General features: G+C 38.8%; 1 protein-coding gene across 2 annotated transcripts in view; it reads right to left on the reverse strand.

The window, feature by feature from the left end:
- Prkg1 (protein kinase cGMP-dependent 1) overlaps positions 1-21,696 on the reverse strand; it is a 1,194,442-nt gene that overhangs the window by 919,171 nt on the left and 253,575 nt on the right. The window lies entirely within an intron of this gene.

Genomic DNA, 21,696 nt, shown 5'->3' on the forward strand with positions numbered 1-21,696 from the left:
ATTTGAGGTTCATGTCAAGAAATAATTATCTGACTTTCATTAAAGGGACTAAGTCTTTCTTGGCATGTAAGATATATTTCCTAGACAGAAATAAGGTCACAGATTTGTGGATTCCTAAACAGAGTAAGGTGCCGACTGCTGGCATTTACCCAGTGGACAGGTTTGCAACAAATAATCACGATGGTGATATTAATAATAGTGCATATTTGCTAAGCATCTGTTACACACAAGAATGTTCCTGAAAGCTTGAGTGTCAGAACAAAGCCTCCACTGACAGTGCCCACACCAGCCAGATGGCAGATATTACACCTGGCAGGGGAGAGAGCAAAATGCACAGTGGGGGTGTGGTCTAGAGAGAGAGAGGTCAGCTTCTGCTGGGAGGAAGCTAAGCAAAGCCTAGAGACACCTTAAAATACACCCAAAGAATATGCACCACAGGGATGGAAACACTGTTAGGTTTTGTCCTGGGGAGTATAACATTTTGGTCATGTCCTTAAGAACCCTGACAAGTTACATGGAAGGAAATGGACATGATTAGCTCCCATCTTGTTCCCTGGTCACAGCTGAGTCTTCCATGCTAATTCACTTCTTTCTCCTTCATTGGGTACACCTTTTTCCTGCACTGGGAATATGAGTGGACTTTGGCTCAGCCTTCAAGTCTCTACCTTTCTCCTTAATTTCAATAGCACCATATGAAGACAAAATCACACAGGACAGTCAAATACACACTGTGTGAATGGTGAATTTACCACCCTCCTGTTTTGTGGAAAAGTACCCAAGTTTTATTTAGATATGTGCTTATCCTTATCACTGTTCCAGTTGTAAGTGGTGCACACCTTTAATCCCAGCACTCAGGAGGCAGAGGCAGGTAGATCTTTGTGAGTTCGAGGCTAGCCTGGACTACAGAGTGAGTTTCAGGAAAAGTGCAAAGCTACACAGAGAAACCCTGTCTCGAGAAACCAAATTAAAAAGAAAAAAAAAAAGAATAGTTTGGAAGTCTTTACACTACCCAATTCTACAAACAACTGGCAAATCATAATCATGGAGACTGGTTCAGGGATAGATGTTCCAGGATTTCCAAGCAGAGTAAACCAGGGCTTGGTGAGAAAATGAGCTCCTTCCACAGAAGTGGCTTAGAATATAGGAGCATTCATCTGAGAAAAAAGCAAACAGAACAATGCAGAGTTAAAAGGTAAAATTGTAATTGTATAAATACATTGACCCAGTCAGGGAGAATGGCTGTGGTCAGCCCTGTGGCAGAGGAGTCTCTGAATGGAGGCACTGAGAAGCCACTGTGTGGATCTGTGAAAGTAATGTCTGGATTGTTTTGGAGATCCCAAGACATTGGGCATGCATAGCAATGAGACAAGTAGAGCTGTAGACAAGGAGTGGAACTAGCCCAAGAAAGAGAGGTATAGTACAATCAGCAAAGGCAGATGGGCTTGGCCATCTAAACCCTCTGATTTCAGACATAGAGATATAGGACTGGAAGTTTGCCCTGCTGGGTTTTGGTCTTGCTTTGGTCCAGTATTTCCCCTTTATGATCTCTTTATTCCCCTTTGGAATGGGAATATATATTCTGTGCCACTGTCTGTTGAAGTAGCAATCTACTTTTTTTTGGTTTTACAGGGGGTCTACAATTAAGACATTTTCTTTCACCTCAGAAGAGATTTTAAATTTGATTTTAAAGCAGTGTTGAGAATAAAAGACTATGGGGACTCTTGAAGTTGGACTAAATATATTTTACATTATGATATGACAATAGACCAATAGGGGTCAGGGAGGGGAATGTGGTGGTTTGAAAGAGAATGGCTCCCAGAGACTCATACATTTAAATAATTAGTCCCTAATTGGTGGAACTGCTTGAGAAGGATTAGAAGGTGTGGCTTGTTGGAGGAGATATGTCACTGGGAACAGGGTTTGTGGTTTTAAAAGCTACTCCCAGGCTTCTTTCTCTGCCTTCTGTGTGTGAGATGTGAGGCCTCAACTGCTGCTCCAGGTGCATCTGTACCTTCTCTTCTCCATCATGGATGCTAACCCTCTGAAACGGTAAGCACAATTAAATGCTTTCTTTTACAAGTTGCCTTGGCTGTGAGGTTTTATTACAGCAATAGAAAAGTAACTAAATATGTATATTTCTCTCTTGCTCTGTCTGTCTCTGGCTCTCTCTCTCTCATGCTCACACTATCTGGATATAGTTGTTTCAGTTAATGATTTTACCACTTTTCAAGGCTCCACACTTAGGAAATTTACTATGTGTGAACCTTACCCTTTTTGCCAGTCATTTATCCTGTCAATTATTTCTTCAAATATTATGTCATCTTTTCATTCATAACAACTTCCTCGTTTTATTTTTTGAACTTTACTTACACTTGAGCTGTCCTACTACTCTACTACATATTCTCCCTCATATCCTAGTGTACACATGACTTTCATATTAATCTTTGCAAATAAAAAGCCTTCTATGTCACAATCATTTTCTGAAAGCCATTCCAGATTCCCAAAGAACCTTGCATGAGTCTGGGCTGAAAGAACCCAGCCATCTCCCTAACTTTATGCCTCTGTAACTTCCTTCCTGACTGTAACAATATATACTTTGCCCTAAATACTCTAGTTCTTCTCAGTACAACTTCCTCGATTGGATTTCCTTCTTCCTAATTTGGTAAATTCTAGGCTTCCTTAAATGTCTACATAAACACTCATTCTTCTGTGAAATGGAGAGCATGCCTGAAGTTCAAAAGTATTTTTAATCTATGATCTGCTTGGCATATGGTTATCCCATACTCTTGCCTGGGGGCATCCTCTAGGTCTGTAATTGACTATACAGCCTCAGAACATGAGGCCACGTCTAATGTTACCCATAAACACAGTACTCATATGTGAAAAGTTCTCCTGAATTCTCTAGATTTTACATTTGGTCTCTGTGAAGCATTAACTGGTTTCCTGATCAGATTGACAACATGGTGACTGGAGTGACCAGGCCCCAAGTCTTTACAAGATAGTGTGAGAGTATTTCTTTCTCACATTTCTTTCCAGGAGAAAATAACCTCTGCTTCAGTACTTCCTAACAAACATACTCTCATTTGTGATATGACTCCATGCCAGAGTTATAGAATTATCTTGGTCATATTTTATGTTCATGGGGTTAAATAGTCTCAGGATATGTTTATTTATTCTTTTGTTGAGTGTCAATTTTGCATTAAGAAGACTGTGCTAAACAAAATGTGGGTATTGTCTCTGATTTCACAGTGTTTAATAAAAGGGACAAATTGAGAATGACTAGTGATATAAACTAATTTTTAAGTATTCTCCCTGTGGAAAGTTCTAATGACAGGCAGATCTGTTATACACTCATAAGACAGACCTATCTTCCCTAAGGAAGCCTCAAAGCAAATGCTTTATTATTTCTTTTTTACTTGAGATGCTCAACTGATCAAAAATTTTCCCCGTTTGCAAGTACAAATATGAACAGAATTATATATTCAAAAGAAAACATATGAAAAACATATAACGTAGGAAATAATGCTGTCCCAGTTGGCTCTAAGCATGGAAATGGACATATTTGAAGTCTGCTCTGGGTTGCTATTTCCTCATCTGCAAAGCAAATAGAGTTATCCTAATTATGATCTATTTCACAGCCCTTTCTTCTTTTCAAACAAACACCATTTTCACTCCATTGATCATCTCCCACCATGCAGTTCCAAGGAAATGGCTCCCAACTCCCCATCCCAATGATGGTGAAGATCTCTTTCTATCCTCCATAGTAATCCTGTATCTCTAGCATGGGATCCAACTGCCATTAAGAGTATACCACTAGAAGGCACTTGGCCAGAGGTTACTTCCTCTTGAAAAAGAAAGGTGATAAAGGAGTGTTTGCACAGCTTCCTCTGAACTACATGGTCCTGGCCATTGCAGCCATCTTGTGGCCAATTTGCACAGGTACTCAGTGCCTTTAGCAACCAAAAGCAAATTTCAGAGACACTTAGACACTGCTTAGGATCCATCTGCCATTCAAATCCTCATGTAAGATGAAAAATACCCCTATGTAAGCTACTTGGCAGCAGAAGGACAAGCATTCACAGCTATAACTTGTGTGTTACAGGTGGTTTATGTGTTTTTTTGCTGAAAAATCTGAACCATGTAATCAGTTGCTTACTTAATCTTAGAGATTTAGTTGAATTTCCAACTCTTTCACCGTCAAGGCATATGTAAAATTTGGATTTTGTGATAATATGTACATGTAAAGTCTATATAATTATATAAGGTATCATCTCCGTTTATAACCAACATTGGTCATGTTTAAACTAGATATAAAGCATTAGGTCATGGAGCAAGACCTCTACATTACTGAAAAGCTCTCTATATAATGTTATTTTAAAGCTGTAACTTAGTTACACTTATAGAAATAATGCATTTTTACCATGAAAATCAATGCCATTCTTTGGACCTTTCTTCCTGAGTTATATTTCTATCTATGATCAAAAGGAACAGAATCCATTGCCCTTTGTTGTTATTAATTTAGGTCAAAGAACAATCTGTTGATCTATATTTTGACTGTTTTTTGTCCCTTAGGTAATACAAATCTGGTTTCCATGAAAACCCCAGCTTTTCTTCCAACTCACTTCTTTAATTATATTTTCAGTCTAATGAAATAAATAATGATTTATTTGTTTTCTCCCTTTGTACAATATCTAAAATCATTAAGGATACAAATCAGCTTATCCCAGGATAATCAGGTACTTTAACTCTATTAAGCATAAATCCAGATTCCCAAAGGAAAAACACTGAATTAATTAATTTTATATTGCACAGCTTTTTGTTGCAATACACGATACTGTTACTGTTTTATAAATGCATGACTATAGAACCTTCTCAGGTTGGCCGGTTTCCTTTTAATGAATTTTCAGGTAAAAGGTTGACTAGAGTTGTCAATTTGGTCTTCAGTAGGAAGGTGAGGGTCAGACTGACAATGTTTAGTCTATAGTTTAATAGCATGTTTTGTAGCTAGCAATCAATCCCAAAATGTAATTATTTATACAATATCTTACAAAAACATGTGTATTAGACACCATTATGAGTGAGACATATAAATTAGATTTTTTTTGGAGGTAGCCAAATGCAGAAGCAGCTAAAATTTTATGAGTATTTTGTTAGGATGTATAAACTTGAATATCAAAATAAGCCCTTGGAAAAAAACAGAATTCTTGCTTCACTTACTGAATTTGATTGAATGATTTATTCAAACCCGAATTGAATATTGGTGGATGGATGTGATCTAAATGCATTGTATGTATGTATGACATTTGAAAAGAAAAAAATAAATAAAATATTAACTAAAAATCCCCAAATAATAGTATCTTAGATTTATTGTGCATAAAACACATAGTGTGATCTTGTCACCTTTGTTTGTAACTGCCACTCATGTAAAGATATTAAAGGGTGTGTGCATATAAATATGATCAAAGTGTAATATAGGAATTCTCAAAGAATTAATAAAAATAAAAATTGTAAAGTATATGAGCTAAAGCAGTGTTTCTCAATCCTTTAATGCTGTGACCCTTTAATAGAGTTCCTTCTCTTGTGGTGACCCCCAACCATAAAATTATTCCATTGCTACTTCATATCTGTAATTTTGCTACTGTTATTAATCATATTGTAAACATCTGATACGCAGGACATCTTATATGTGACCCCAGGTGAAAGGGTCATTTGACCCCAAAACAGTCACAACCCACAAGTTGAGAACAACTGATAAATAGACAGATCAATCCATTAGATTGTGGTTTGTGCTGCTATTTCAGAAACACAGTACAAGATTCCTTCTGAGCTTTGATTTATAACAACACAGAAACAATATGTGACTATTGATATCACAGATTCCTTTTAAGAAGAAAATATCTTCAATTCTTTGATGCATAATAACATGTAATCTTCCATCCCTTTGACATGATACATTTTGCATTTACAAAGATTAAAGGGATGCAAAACTCTAAAGTCTTTCCATGCCAACGTGAATGCCTGTGCTCTGGCCACCTCTGCCTTCTGATGTGAGTAGAAGCAATGGTTCGAGTGCTTCAAAGTGAACATGAAATACAATGCAGCAGGCAGAATCCTGACTAACCTGACTTCTCTGTGTCCCACTGATCAGGTTCAGAAAGTAGAATTTGCACATAATTGGCTTGGAGATGAATGAAATATGTAACATCCAACTCAGAGGTTAAATAAAATTCTTTGATCTCAAAATCAGACAGGGCACCTTGTAGCAAAAAGAGAGGTCTATTGGTAGAGGAAAAAAATAGAATTCTCTTATCCATTACAAATTCAAGCAAGGAAAGGAAACTTGGTAATCTAACAAAATCAGTCTTATGTTATAAAATGGTTGCTTTGGAACTCCAGAAGAACACCAAATGCAACAAGGAGTTAAAATGTTCATGGTTGGAACCTAACTTTTTTCTTTTCTAGTCTTCTCTTTTCTGGCTGTTCTGGAATTCACTTTGTAGACCAGGTTGGATGAGAACTCACAGAGATTCACTTGCCTCTGGAGTGCTAGGATGAAAGGTGTGTGCCACCATGCTCTGCTTCTCTGCATCTTTCTAACCTCTGGCAGTATTTGGTGAGCTCATCCTTCCTTTTTAGAAAATGGTGATTGGAAGAGGTGAAGGGGCAGGCCTCCTTTTGCATATTCAATATACTGTGTTTCATTTAATTTTACTGTTACAACACAGCACTGCTCTTCGACAAATCTGGGAGTATTGTCATGGTTTCTATACTATCCTGCATTGCCATAGATTACGCAACTCTCTGACATGTGGAAAACTTTAGGAAACAGTGTTTCCAAGTGAAATCTACCAGCAATGGATGAGATTCTGGATGACCTAGATCATACAGTTTAGAATTAGAGTATGTCAACATAAAGCAGCACTGTGTACTTCTCCTGGGCACCTGGCATCAGCTGCACCAGACTGAAATGCATCCATATGCACATCCAAGAGGTATGTTCTCTTTTACACCAACCCAGAACCACAAAGAGGTCACAGCTGCTGAAATGCTTTTAAAAGAGTTGGCACCTCGTAGAGAAAGAGCAATCAACAACTTCCTGCCAAGACTTAACTCTGCCACTCTAAAGAAACAATCTTCAGATAATCTGGCCAATTGGTAAACAGGTGTCTGATCAGCCTCAAAGGGAAATGCAACACTTCCTATACCAAGGCATCAAAAGCACACACTACAGTCCATTCCACCCTTAGACTGCCAAGCCAGTTCCACACAACAGATCCTGATGTGCTGTCTACTATGGGTTTGACGCTATGAGAAATATGTCACACAAAACATGGAGCACATGAGTTCTTGTGTGCCAGACAAAGTCATAAACTGCCCCCTGTTTAAAATATTGTCATCAAAGTGTTCAGCAAAGGTAAATCTGTCTCTAGGGAAGGATCAATGGTCAACTTCAACAACATAAAAAGGAGGTGGAGCACTAATAAATATCCTATGAACCCATGCTGAACTTCAGCTTTCTCATCTGTAGAACTGATAGCAATAACACCAAGCCAGAAGGATAGCACTAGAGGCTGTGGGAAAGTAGAGCCCTGCACACACCATGATCTCACTGCTCACTCTACCACTCTCTCCTCTTCTTATAACTCTTTGTGTAATGAAGTGTATGGGCTTGAGAGCCTCCCCGGGAGGTGTACTTCCCGCCCACCCTCCCACTGCACACTCCGCTTCTGTTTCATCATATTCTGGCAGCAGCTCGTCAGACATAGGAAGCAGACTGTCTATGCTGAGCAGATTTCCAGAGAGAAGGGATAGTGCACCTCTTGCTGCTTTAGAAAAGAAAATTCCAGCTAACTTCCTTGCTTCCTGGAGCAAACAGGGAGACACTGCGCTTTGAGAAAGAAAGCACAGCTGACATAGCCATCCATCAATGCCCAAGACTGCTTTAGGAGACCCACCAGTCTTCACGAAAGGCCCCGGCCTTTCCCTGACAGGTCACTCCATCACTTGGAAGCTCTCCTCACCCTTTCCCATGGCTAACTTACTCAGAACAGCAGGCCAAATCTGGTTTCAGGCACTCATTCCCTCTTTGCTCTGTGAATTGCCTTGAACTGACACACTGCTAAATATTAGTTTCCCATGTCGGTTTTTACACATTGCTCAGTCAAAGGTCTTTTTATGTTATTAAGTGTTACACTCACACACACACACACACACACACACACACACACACACACACACACACACACACAAATACATTTATATGTCTGTCCCAACTTTCTAAGGTATAATGAATAAGTTGGTCTTCTGCTGAATTGCTGTACAGGGTTGGAGGGGGAGGAAAGCCAGGGCATCCCTGGATAAACCTTACTTAGATCCTTTACTATGTGTAAATCCATGAATGTGAGAGAACTTCCCACAATCCTAGTTTCATCCTCTGAAAAACTAAGTTCTCCTAGGGGTTGGGAATTATGCAAATAAATGTATGTATTAAGGTCCAAAGCATTATCCAACATAAGGCATTACTTAAGCTCCTAAGCCCACTTAAGCAAGTATGACATTTTAAAGTCATATTTATAATTTTGTCACCTGAAATTCAAAGATGTTAAGTGTGCCTAGCTACCAGAGTGGAAGCCCCATGACTGTAGGAACGCATGACATGCTAACTTATCTGCCAAAGCATTTGAACAGCACCTCATGGACAGCAGATAGTCCCTGATATTGAATGAGTGAATGATAGCCTTCTTTCAAAATAGCAATTTAAAGTATACTGACACTTGTGACTATAGTATTTTAATAAACATCCAGTTTCTACCTTTCTGTTATCCCTGTTATTAGTGAAAACTCAGTTGTTTTGTAAATGAAAACTTAAAAATTGGGCCCAATACCACTAGAAATCTAAGTGCTCTCTAAAAGTCTGTCTGACTAAAATTTAGTAATTAGATTAAAATTTACTTAAATTACCAGAAGAGTAGGAACTATGCATATATATTTAAAAATAGTAATATGAAATGAAAATTTCTAGGTTTGTATTTGATACATACTTTAAAAATTATTACAATAACATTTTTGGAAATACTCTGTATGCCAAAATACTTTTTAAATTAATATTCAGATATAGGTCACAGTGTAGGCAGCATTACACATTATGGCCTATCCAATCACACATTTACAGCTCATAAGAAGTTTCCATGTGAACTTTTATGAACTATTTTCCAAAATTATATTTCATTTTGGGGTGCTGAAATTTTGACTATTAGTCCTTTTAAAGGATGAGTTTAACATATTAATTAAGCAAGACTGATAATTTAAGCATGGTATGATCTGTCTACCTCTCTCTCCACTTTAAAACGAAAACATTATCATTTTAATGTAATAAATAATCAATTTGCATTATACCCTCTATTATTTTAAACTCCCTTGAGCCAGACAATATTTTAATTAGGGGCATTTGTCTTTAATTTGATCTGTGTCTTCATTAGTCAATTACCAGTCCCTCAGACCAACTAATAGCTACCTCATCTTCTAAATGGAGGAGGGGCTTTACAGCAAGAAAACAGATTTAATTTACTATTATTTAATAAGACATTTCCCTAGTTGTGATAATTGCTCTCTCCAAAAAGAATTTGTTGTACTGGGATAGGTAGCAAACCTCAGAACTTTAGACAGGCAACTTTATGGCACCCTTTCACAACTGGCGCTCCTTCACATACATGCCTGTAAACAAGGTTTACCATAGACATCATGTCTGCAGCCACAGTTTCCTCGCAAGGAAGATGGCGAGCATGAACTAGCTGTGTTCAAACAGTGGCTTTCAGCTCCAATATACTATGATTATACCTATCCAATTTTTTTGTGGACCTCCTTTCTGTAACTGCTGATGCACTTACCTAAGGATGAAATGGGAAGCTGAGTGTAATAGTCCATTGAGCATGCACAGTCTGTGTGTGAATCACAGCCATAAAATAGAACAATGGTATGCAAATCACATACTTCCAAGACAGATAGTACTAACATTTTGATCTATATTTGAAGTAAAACTTAAAAGAAACTGAGACATTAATATAGGTCTTGTCTCGGTAAGATCTAGATTGTGAATATTCAATGTTTTCTAACATTATGCTGAACATGAACCTAGTAATTTTGGGGTACATTGTATGGATAAATAACTGTGTTGGGAAGCACAAGAACACATTTAGGGTGAATTATTAAAGGCTAGGCAATTTAGCTTAGCTATTGACAATTGACAGAATGATTGAATCTCACTTTTGAGAGATCATTGAAAGAGCACATATAAAGCTCTTGATGATGATTATGTGAAGGATAATAATAATCCATTCTGTTATCTTGTTTTTGTTGTTGATGTTGTTAATAGAAATAATAATGCACTTTATAGTATATGCAGTCAGCCACAATAGAAACTAAAGTGGTGTTAGCAAACTTTGTGCATGAATAGAGAATGTAAAGTAGCAAATAGTTTGGCCCAAAGTAGCAAGACAGACAGTTGAATTTTGTACTAACAGCAAGAATAGACTTTAAAAAGAAAGAGACGAAGGAAGCAGACGAGAAGGCCATCAGTGCAAGAGTAGAGCAGAGATCAGAAATGTGAGAGATACACTCCAGGACCTATGCGAGTCTCCTGAAGCTTAATTGTTCATGGATTATTCATCCCACACACTATGAGTCTACCATGGGGCTGTACCATGTTAAACAAATTCATCAAGGTCTTGTCTTTTGAGTGATTAGGTGAAAAGGTAACAAGTTTCATTGTGTATATTCTATTATCAAAGGTACCAAATTCATTGTGTATTTATCTAAGCCTAACATCTTGTTGAAATAGTTGGCTCTGGGTTTTTGCCTTGAATCATTCCTTCTCCTTACATACCTTAACAGAACCAAGGAAATACCTTGCTCACATACATTTCTATTCTTCTTTATTGTGATTTAGACATTTATGTTCCAGATATAAAATTAATTTCCTTCTCTTCTTGCATATTTGAATAGCAGATGATGGATAAAGGGAGGGAAATTGGTCCAATAAACACAGGACTGTGATAACAACTGTCAGTGAATCTGAATCACTTTGACAATGAACCAAAAAAAAATTAAAGTGCTTTAAAGCAAATGTGAAAGGAGAAAAAAGTATGGAGCTTTTCTTTTCTTTTCTTTTCTGGTACTCAACCCTCATTTACAACCTCACTGGCTATATACAACTCATAAGTTTCACTGCAGCCCCATTCTCTAATGCAATCTACCCCCCCCCCAAGATATTAGATGAGAGAAGTATCATTTGGGGCCCAAAGATTTATAATTTTCCATTGCATTAATAGCTGATATTTTAAAACTAGATGTTACATAAATATCCCAATAGCCACACTTTCCTGAAGAATGGATATGGCTGCAGGACCATCAGGAGGGTCTAAGAGTGGGTGAGAATAGCAGTAAGCCAGGGCTCAGGCACTCGCTCCAGCTCCAGCTCTCCTGGTGACACTTGATTCTGAGGCCAATGGCAGCAGTGGACATCCTTTGCAAAGTTTGCATTACTCATGTATTTTTGGAAAATCATCTTTGTGCCAGCATCTCTCAGGAGAGTTGATAAGTGAAAGATCAATCAAGCCAAATTCACTCTGCCTTGTCCTCCTGCAATGGTTAGCAAACTTTTTTTTTTTTTTCTGGAAAGGGCCAGACAGTAAATATTTCAGGCTTTGCTGGCAGCACTGCTGGCATGTAGAATAATCACCTTATTTTTGCAACACAGTGTAAAACAAGCCAAAGATTAAAAACTGTGGACCCAAATCCAGTCCATCTCCTGGTGTTAGAACATCCAGGTCTATCTCCTCATATTTTGTTCCTATTTCCACACCATGTTGGAAAAACAAGTGCGCTGTGTGTGTGTGTGTGTGTGTGTGTGTGTGTGTGTGTGTGTGCTAGGAACCAAACTCAGGTCCCATCTCTGAACTGAACCCCCAATTCAGGCATGTGAATGTTTCATGTTTTCATGTTCAGCCCAATTCTTTTCTAGGTTTGATTTCTATTAACTCAACATTTTTGTGGTTATTGGTTGTTTTTCCATCTCATATTGAACTCCTTTATTAGAATCATTTGCTCCAAGCAGCTATTAAAAGACAGTGTGGGGTTTTCTATTAGTTATCTGGGCCAGGCATGTTACCTTATCTTGGGAAACAGCACAGGCTGGCCTCAAGCACATTGAAACAGGATGAATTGTAGCTGGAGTTTTCCTGTGTTTACCCAGCTCCTGCAGCTGCTCAGAACCAAGTAAACACACAGAGACTTATATTACTTATAAACTGTATGACAGGCTTTTTGCTATTTAGTTCTTATATCTTAAATTAACCCATCTCTATAAATCTATACCTTACCACTTGGCTCATGGCTTAATGGTATCTTTACATCTTACTTCTCATGTTGGCATCTGGCAATGTCTCCTGATTCAGCTTTCCACTTTCCAGCCTTCTCCTCTCTGCTTATCCTGCCTATATTATACTTCCTGTCTGGCTACTGGCCAATTAGCATTTTATTTATCAATCAATCAGAGCAACACATTCACAGCATACAGAAAGACATCCCCAGCACTGAATGGCCATGAATTTGTTATCCCCTTCATCAGCAACCCCCATACTTCTCTACTGACTGATAATTTCACCAAACTACTGACATATCTATATTACTCCTCTTCTGTCCAACTCAGGAGTTATTTGCTATAAACATGTATGACTGTTATATTCCTTTAGTGTGTGTCAGTGTAGTTGTGTGTGTATGTGTGTGTGTATATATATATGTATGTATATATATATATATATATATATATATATATATATATATATACATACATACATATATATACACATGTGGAGTGCATATATTTATGTAGGTCCATGTAAATAAACCTGTGTCCATTTAGAAGCAAGAGGTTAATATCAGTAATATCAGTGTCATTTCCCAGGTAAAGTTTATTTTTTAAAAAATGATTTTCCTTTGATTTGTGTGTGTGTGTGTGTGTGTGTGTGTGTGTGTGTGTGTGTGTGTTTTGCCAAGTATTTGTAGGTGCCTATTGGGACCAGAAGAGGGTAACACATCTCCTGGAGCTGGAGTTACAGGTGGGTGTGAGTCATCTGATATAGAGGCTGGATACTGAGCTCTGTCTCTCTGAGAGAGCAGCAAATACTCTTAACCACTGAGGCATCATGTCTCCAACCCCCTCACCTTGTTTCTTGAGATAGGATCCCTCACTGGCCTGAAGTTAACAAATTAGGATATGCTGGGTAAGCAGGGAGCAACAGGCATTGGCCTGTCTCTATCTGCCAAGCAGAATGTAACAAGTATGTAGCACAATGTTTGATTTTTTTAATTTATTTTTGTTGGTTTATTCCTGGGGAATCAATCAGAAGTCCCTGCACTTGAAAGACAAGAACTTCACTGACCAAATACACTCTCCATTCCTATATGCTATTTTCTAAGTGTTTCTGCTTCTTGTGATTAAACTTACAGTTCTCCAGAACATATGCATGTCAAAGAAAAATCCTGTTCTATCTATCAAAGCCTTATATAGAGCACAGATTTCCTATAAAAATCTACCCTGATTCCATAAATTACAGTTCATATCTTCAGATTTATTGTTCCCTTAGCCCAATGAGAGTACTTATTAGGTTGTATCACATGAAATTAGTTTTAGGTAAAAAAAAAAAAATTTGAATATTTGCAAGATAATTTCCTATTATATAAATAAACATGTCTGCTATACTCCTTGAAGCAATGACTGTGTCTTATTCATCTTGTTACTCTCCAGGCACCTAACAATGCATCGCTGGAAGAAGAAATCCAGCATTTTTCAATCGACACAGCAGATTTCACAAACCACTCAGCATTTAGCAAAGTGAAGAAGATACTGTGCATGTCTCTGAATTCCTTTTAACTAACATGACAAGGATGGCCTTAATTCCTGACCTAGATGACTTAAATTTTAAAAATAGTACCTGGGTGGGGGTAGGGAGGAAAAGAGGATAGAGTTCCAGTTGAAAGATGTATTGGTAGCTCCCTAGCTGTTGACATCCTGCTCTATTCACTGAGAAGCAAGGGTCCAGACTTTTATAAGATTAAGTCCATTTCTATCAGAGATTATGTGACAGTCCTATGGCCAGCGTAAGAACCTGGTATTCAGAGACTAAAATTTGAGTTCAGTAAAATGTGTGATATTGTATGAGTTGTTGGAGATCCTTGAGTTCTTCCTTTCAGTACAGGAGCAAGGAAGAAATCTGTTGGCAACACAGTGCCTGACACATCCTGTTGCTAAGCAAAGGGAGGCTAGAGGAAGAAAGAGCTGAAGGTATATGGAGCAGGGTCACAAACATTCTAAACACCCCTTGGTTCTATGCTTGGCTGACTGGCTGGGGGAGGAATGGGAGCAGGCTGAAGTGGTGTGCACACTGGCCCAGGCATCACTAAGGAGAACAGTCTATGAATTTAGCAGTTGAGAAAGGTGCAGCCTCAGTTGCAGCCAAAGATGATAAGGTAACCTAAAATGGCCTGCATGAGCTCTCATACATTTTTCCACTGTAGCAACTATAAAATTGATGCAAAAGGTATCAGCATCATCTGTTATCTTCAGAAAAATATCATTCTACATAGACTAAAAAGAAAGATCAGTTTTATAGCAATAGAAGAATAGCATTCAAAGAGTATGAAGGAATGCAGAAACTTTACTGTGTTTTATTCCCTGAAGGATCTTTTAGGGTATTTCACAGTAAAGAAACCTGTAACAGGCGATTTAGACTATTTGAAATAGAGACCCCACAGCAGGAGTCTTTGGTAGAGGAAGGATGGGCATCAACTCTGTATGTAGCACCATCTGTTTTCCATATCCCTTGGAACAGAGAGTGAACTCAGCAATGATATTCAAAGTCAGGTTACCTGCAGCAAACATTGTCGTCTAGGATTCACCCTGACAGTATGTATGGGTGAAAGGCAACTTCCCAAATCAAATCAAATGTGAAACGGAAATTCAGCTTCATACAAAAAGTGTTGAACATCTCATCCTCTCACTAATGAGACTTGATTAGTCCCGAGGGTGTGATTTGCTGTATAAGATAGCTATGGTGCACTTTTAAGATGTTTGTGTTTCAATTTTCTACCAGCTGTGTGTGGGTTTGCTTTCAATTAACAGAGGTCATTCGAAGAGTAGAGCAAGAGAGAGACCAGAACAACATTCAAACATGTAAGAAAACTCTGTTTACGAGTGACTACACTACATCGGACCATTTTGTTCTAGGACTTTATTTACTTATATAGCAGAAATAAAGTATCTTAAAATTTATCAAGAAGACAGAGAATAGTATTAAAAATTCAACTTTTTCAGTTACATTTCTCTCTTCCCTTTCCAGCTTAGTAGGAGGTAGAAAACCAGAGACACCTATCAAGCAATTAGCACCTATAGCCTATTAGCCTATTCTTTTTTTTTTAACCTTTTTTACTATTAAACTTTTCTTTGAGAATGTCTTACTTACACATAACTCCATTTACTCTTACACTCTCACGCTTACCTTCTTCCTACCTCACTTTGGCTGCAAGCTCTCTCCAATAGTCCCTTTTCCACATTTTTGTCAATCTTGTTTTATGACCCACCAATTTTAACAGAGACTTCTGTGTGACCCTGAGTTTGGAAATACCCACTGCTGTCTGCCAGCCTCACAGTTTTGTATGCAATGAAGACAATGGCTGTCCTTCCAGAACCCCTTAGGAGCCAATAGTTGAGCAGGGAGGTATGGGGACCTTTAAGCCCCCATTTGATAAAGGTTTGGATGTTGACAAGTCCAGTCTTGCATAGGCTCACTGCAGTCCACCCTAGCTGCTGTGAAATCCTATTTGCAATGGATGTGCTATGTTGTAAAGACAGCATTTCTCAGTCCTCATTCCTGTCATGCCCATTCTTATATGAGCCCCAGGAACATATATTTTCTCAGTCATACATGTGTGAGATGAACTTTATACACATAAGTATAAGAAGGAGCCAACTGCACATGCCATGATCATAGTACATCAACAAAGTGCTATGAGGGTCATCAAAAGCAGTATCTCAAAGGGGGGAAAATATCTAATGTTAAGACATGAAAAGATTGACAAGTTTCTGCACAGGTAATACATCCAGAAAAGAAGGACATAGAGGATAGGCAGGTCCCTATAGACAAAATGGGACATGGACAGACAGATCCAAAAAGACTAATGCTAGTAACATTAACTGACATCAAACCTAAGGAGTTCAGGATCTTTTTCTCATACCTTTTTTGCCGATGTTTGGAGGCCAGAGCTAGAGACCAGCACTGAGAATGTACTACCTCTTGGCTTCCAAAACACCTCCAATATGTAGACAGTCCCTTGAACTCACTTCCAGTTTCCTTGCTTATATCTATGGCCTGTTTTCTGTTAAGTGTCCAGAAGATACATCTACCATCCAAGTGGTAAATGAATGTAAGAGTTGTCATAGCTACACCAAGGCAAAGGGTCCTACAGTCAAATACCAGTCACCTCCACTTCTGTTATGTAAAGTGATCAGCATTCCCAAGACCATCTCTCTACATTATCTCTCTACCCTTATTTCTTGCTCACAACTCATTATTGAAGACCTAGTCAAATGCATAAATCTAGTGTCCAAGGTGGAGTCTAGGTTATGTATGTCTATACTGCACTGTTAGCCTACAAATCACATTTTACGTTCCAAAAGAGAAATGGAATCACTTTAGCCTAATTGTTCTTAGTGAACACATGATGGTTCTCACTTGCTGTGGATATCGCTCTGTGTAAATAAAGTTCTGATTGGCCAGTGGCCAGGCAGGAAGTATAGGCGGGACAAGAGAGAAGAGAATTCTGGGAGGTGGAAAGCTGAGAGGAGAAAGACACAACCAGCTGCCGCCATGACAAGATGTAAGGTAATGGTAAGCCACGAGCCATGTGGCAAAGTATAGATTAATAGAAATGGGTTAATTTAAGATAGAAGAAGTAGATAACAAGAAGCCTGCCATGGCCATACAGTTTCTAAACAATGTAAGTTTCTGTGTGTTTACTTGGTTGGTTCTGAGCGTCTATAGGCCTGGGTGAGAGAGATTTGTCCTGACTGTGGGCCAGGCAGGAAAACTCTAACTACACTCACTGATCATATTGAACTTACAGCAGGGTTCACTATCTTTTCCTTAATTGATTGCAGATTCCTAATCTTGGTTAACATCATACCATTAGCTGCATTTGCTTAAATACTAGAGTATTGAGCTTCTTATTTCAAACGAGATTTTGAAAATGTGATCTTCTAGTTCTCTCCCAGTCTTCATATCTTGATGAAAGTTATAGATACCAACATCATGTTGCATTTACTCATGGATTACCCCTAGACTATGAATGTTTGAGAGCAGAGATCCTATCTTCATTATAGCATCAGAGTTGTTTCTTGAATCTGGCAAAATATCAGGGTCCAAATTTGCAGTAACAGCTTGCTGAATTTAAAGCACCAGTGTAGTGTTTTAAAATGTACTCACATTGTGAATATTTCAGTTATTCTCTAGTATTACATCCTATCTATTCTCATGTTCACTTAAAAAAAAAGGAACTATCAGGTGCTAGAGAAGGCAATGTATGATGTCTTCTCTGAGGGGTCATATAGTGGAATCATTCCTTCACCTTCTTGTTGTAAGTAGCGTTATGAAGCTTGTCTATTCTTCAGCACCTGAAGTCTTTGGCATATTTCCTCCTAGCTTCTGACCTTTGTGCTTACTTATTCAGCTCTTTTCAATCTCCAATCCTTAACCCTCTGCACACACATAGCCAGGCCCCAGATGGAGCTCCAGGTGTCCAGTAGTTGAGAAAGAGGAGGGACTGTAAGGTCGTGAATTGTTGAGACCAAGATTGGAAAAAGCACAGGGACAAATAGCCAAACTAATGGAAACACATGAATTATGAACCAAAGGCTGTGGAGCCCCCAGCTGGATCAGGCCCTCTGGATAAGTGAGACAATTGAATAGCTTGTACTGTTTGGGAGGCATCCAGGCTGTGGGACTGGGTCCTGTCCTTAGTGCATGAGCTGGCTGTTTGGAACCTTGGTCTTACACAGGGACACTTTGCTCAGCCTGGAAGGAGGGGACTGGAGCTGCCTGTACTGAATCCACCAGGTTTAAATGAATCCCCAGGGGCATCGTGGCCCTGGAGGAGATGGGAATGGAGGGAAGGTGTTGGGGGAAGGAGGGGGTGGGGGCAGGAGGGGAGAGGACAGGGGAACCCATGGCTGATGTGTAAAATTATAACACAAATAATAATAATAATAATAATAATAATAATAATAATAATAATAAAAGAAAACTTCTTAACCAGTCACCAGTTCATAGGACAGCTTCCCTTGCTTTCCTCACCCCAACCCATAACTATTTACTCTGATGGGTTATGTCTTTCTGTATGCTGTGAATATGTGTTGCTCTGATTGGTTGATAAGTAAAGTCATTTGGCCTATGGCAAGGCAGCTTAGAGGCAGGTGGGAAATCCAAACAGAGAGACAGAAAGACGGCAGAGAGAGAGAGATGCCAGCCACCACTGAAGGAACAGCAACATGACAACAGACTGGTAAAGCCACGGAACACATGGTACAACACAGATGAATAGAAATGGGTTACTTTAAGACCTAAGAGCTAGCTAGTAAAAGTCCTGCCATAGACCATATAGTTTGTAAGTAATATAAGCCTCTGTGTGTTTAATTGGGTCTGAGCAGCTGTGGACCAGGCAGGACACAGGAAAACTTCCAACTACATCACTATTTGGATTTCTGTTGAGACAGTTTCCAACAGATTCAGCATTCTTTTTGTTTCGGGCCAAACTGCTGGATTAGCCATTGATTCCTATTTTCACAGAGGACAAAAACCCATTCTTTACCAGTAGGGATGAAATAATGATAGGGAATTTGGAGATCTGGGAATGTGAATACAGCTCATACAAACAGACCATCTTTGAAAACTGGCTGCTGTTTATGGGATAGTTGGCTGCTTAAGGGATGTTTCATGAGCACAGTTTGAGGATGGGGCAGTGAAAAAGAAAACTCCTTTCTCAGCACCAGAAGTTCCTCAGGTTGTCAAATTAGACTCCAGTGATTTAAAAAAAAGAAGGAGCTGGCATTAAGACTAAGCAATAATAATTACAACCTAAAACAACATCTGCTATGTGAGTTGTGATGTTAGCTGTCACTTCATAGGTTTGGGTTTGCAAGGCTAATCAGTAGAGGTGATTCCTGCTGAGTGAGGCATTGTGTGGGACTCAAAGAGAACAGGCTCTGTCCCTAGTTCTACCACTGGTTCACAGATGGAGAGCAAAGTGTCTACCTCCCTGACTTCAGTTTCCTCCTCTCAAAGTATGTGAGAATCTTTCCTCTCAAACTGGGTGAGTCCATGTTTGCACACATAGCTTTGAGCTGCAATAGTAGAAAGCAGCTAAAAGGAAGTACTTTTTAGGCTTGGAGCAAATTGCCACTAGCCTCACAGGTTATGTATGCTTTGACCACTAGCTTGGAGTAGAGTTCCCCCGCCCCCAGTGTGGGAAAAACGAGCAGAAACTTAGCCTACATGAGTGAAGAGCACAGTGCTCGTGTAGACTCAGGTTCAAATTCTTGTCAGCTATGTGAACTTGGACTAAATGTGTCTGAACATCAATTTCTTTATCTGTACAACGGCATTCCTCTTGGATCTATTTTATGAGGTTGCTATGAGGGTTAAAACAATGAACTCCCAAACAACCAGCCCAGTAAGTGGCTGTGAGTGATTCTCAGTCAATGTGGCAAGAATTACATAACTATAGGATAAAAGCATATCATAGATGGGAGAATTCCAATAGGTCAGACACAGAAGAGATAAGGCTTTTATTATTATGTTAGAACAAAATACTTGGGGTTCTATAACCCCAAAGTTAGCCTAATCTGGTCCAGAATGTGGAAGTCAGCACATTGGTAATCCCAACCTTTTATTCCTTTGAAAGGGAATCTTCTTCAACTGACTGCCCCTGACTACAGGTCAGTTTCTTAACCGTGTTGTACAAGGGTAGTCTCTGCTACATGAAGAATGATATGCCTTTGATAGTAGAAGTTCCTACATTGTTTTGTCTTACTTGTTTTTTTCTCAATTAAACTCATATATACAAAATAATCAACATGTGAGAACTTGTTCTTGGCCACTGAAGAAGCATAAAGACTCACAAGACAGCCACTGACTTCAGGAGCTACTGATGAGAACAACATATAAAATAGTTTGGAGAAAACACAGTTAGATGAGACTCATCTAACTATGTAACACTATAAGGAAACAAAGCTAGGGAATAAGGGGAGGGGCTTGAAATTGAACTTGTAAAATTAGTAACAAGATATAAGACAAAAATTAAAAAGGGAAAACTGCCTGAGACAGAATTCCACAATGATATGATTCGAAGAACACCCTAGCATGCTTAGAGGAAATCAAGAATTGAGCCTGGATAGACTGGGCTTCTCAAAGGAGGCTGCCAAGAGCTAAGGGATGTTTTTGAGCATTGGACACAGGATCTGAAGTGGACAAAGGCAGTCGGTAAGATTTTTTTAAATTAATAAAATCAGTCAGTCAGCAGGATCTATTAACCCCCTAAAATGTGCTAGAGAAATAAGAATCTTTGCTCTTTAAGGAAATCTGTGATGGCACCTGAAATAGTGGCTGCTTGAATGTCAAAAACTGGAGTTCTGTGGGCCACAAATCAGAAAAATTCTGCATTTCCCATCCTTTTCAAGTCACTAACAGGCAATATTTACTGAAGGTTTTTATATGCCAGGGATCATATTACATACCTTGCAAGAATTACTGAGTTTGCCCCCATTCTGGTCCTAAAAGGTGGTCACTACCACTGTGTTTTAGAAGAGTTGAACTGTGTCTCCCAGACATTAAAAACCTGTGTGGGGTTACACCACCAGGAAATCATGGAGCATGCAAACCTAGGTTGGTCTGGTTTGAGCTCTCAACAGTTCATTTAACTAGTCTCTAGCCTGTTCAAGCAGAAAGACCCTCTCCCCACAGAGAAGTTGAAATCATGTATAAGAATATCACTTCCAACTCCTCTTGTCTCTACATAGATTTGTCCAGTGTTCATAAGCTGGCATCAAAAATCTGTCCTCATTCCCAGCACAGAGGAAGGTGTAAAGATATTTTTAAAGTTGGAAATAATTTCACACATTATCCAAATGTGCAAAAACAAAATGCCTAATGCATCTTCTAGCAGTTTGGCTCAGGGTGCTTTGGATAACCTTCTACGGGCTCTTGTGAAACATTGTCTGGGAAGCCCCACTTTGAACTTTTAGATATATGTGTTAGTGTGCTATTTAGGGTGTTGAAGTTTGTCCCCTGCCAGTCTCGTGTTTTGTTTTTTTTTAACCCTCACACAATCTGGCTCACTGCAGCATTGTTTTCATATGTTTCAATATTTCTATTATTTACTCCTGGTTTCTGGGTTACCGATGCTATTTAAGAAGCAGTTTCTCATTTCAAGGTTAGAGAGGGATGTAAGCTGAGATTTAGCACAGAAAAAAACTCTATTATAATTGGTTTCTACAGAGCAGATGCCCATATACATTTTATAATACTCCTTATTTGCTAAAATCTCAGCCATTTTCCAAAACTATGTACTTTTTAGTTGCTATAATCATAA

This window comes from Onychomys torridus, chromosome 1 (assembly GCF_903995425.1).
Source record: "Onychomys torridus chromosome 1, mOncTor1.1, whole genome shotgun sequence".
In the NCBI taxonomy this organism is placed as follows: Eukaryota; Metazoa; Chordata; class Mammalia; order Rodentia; family Cricetidae; genus Onychomys; species Onychomys torridus.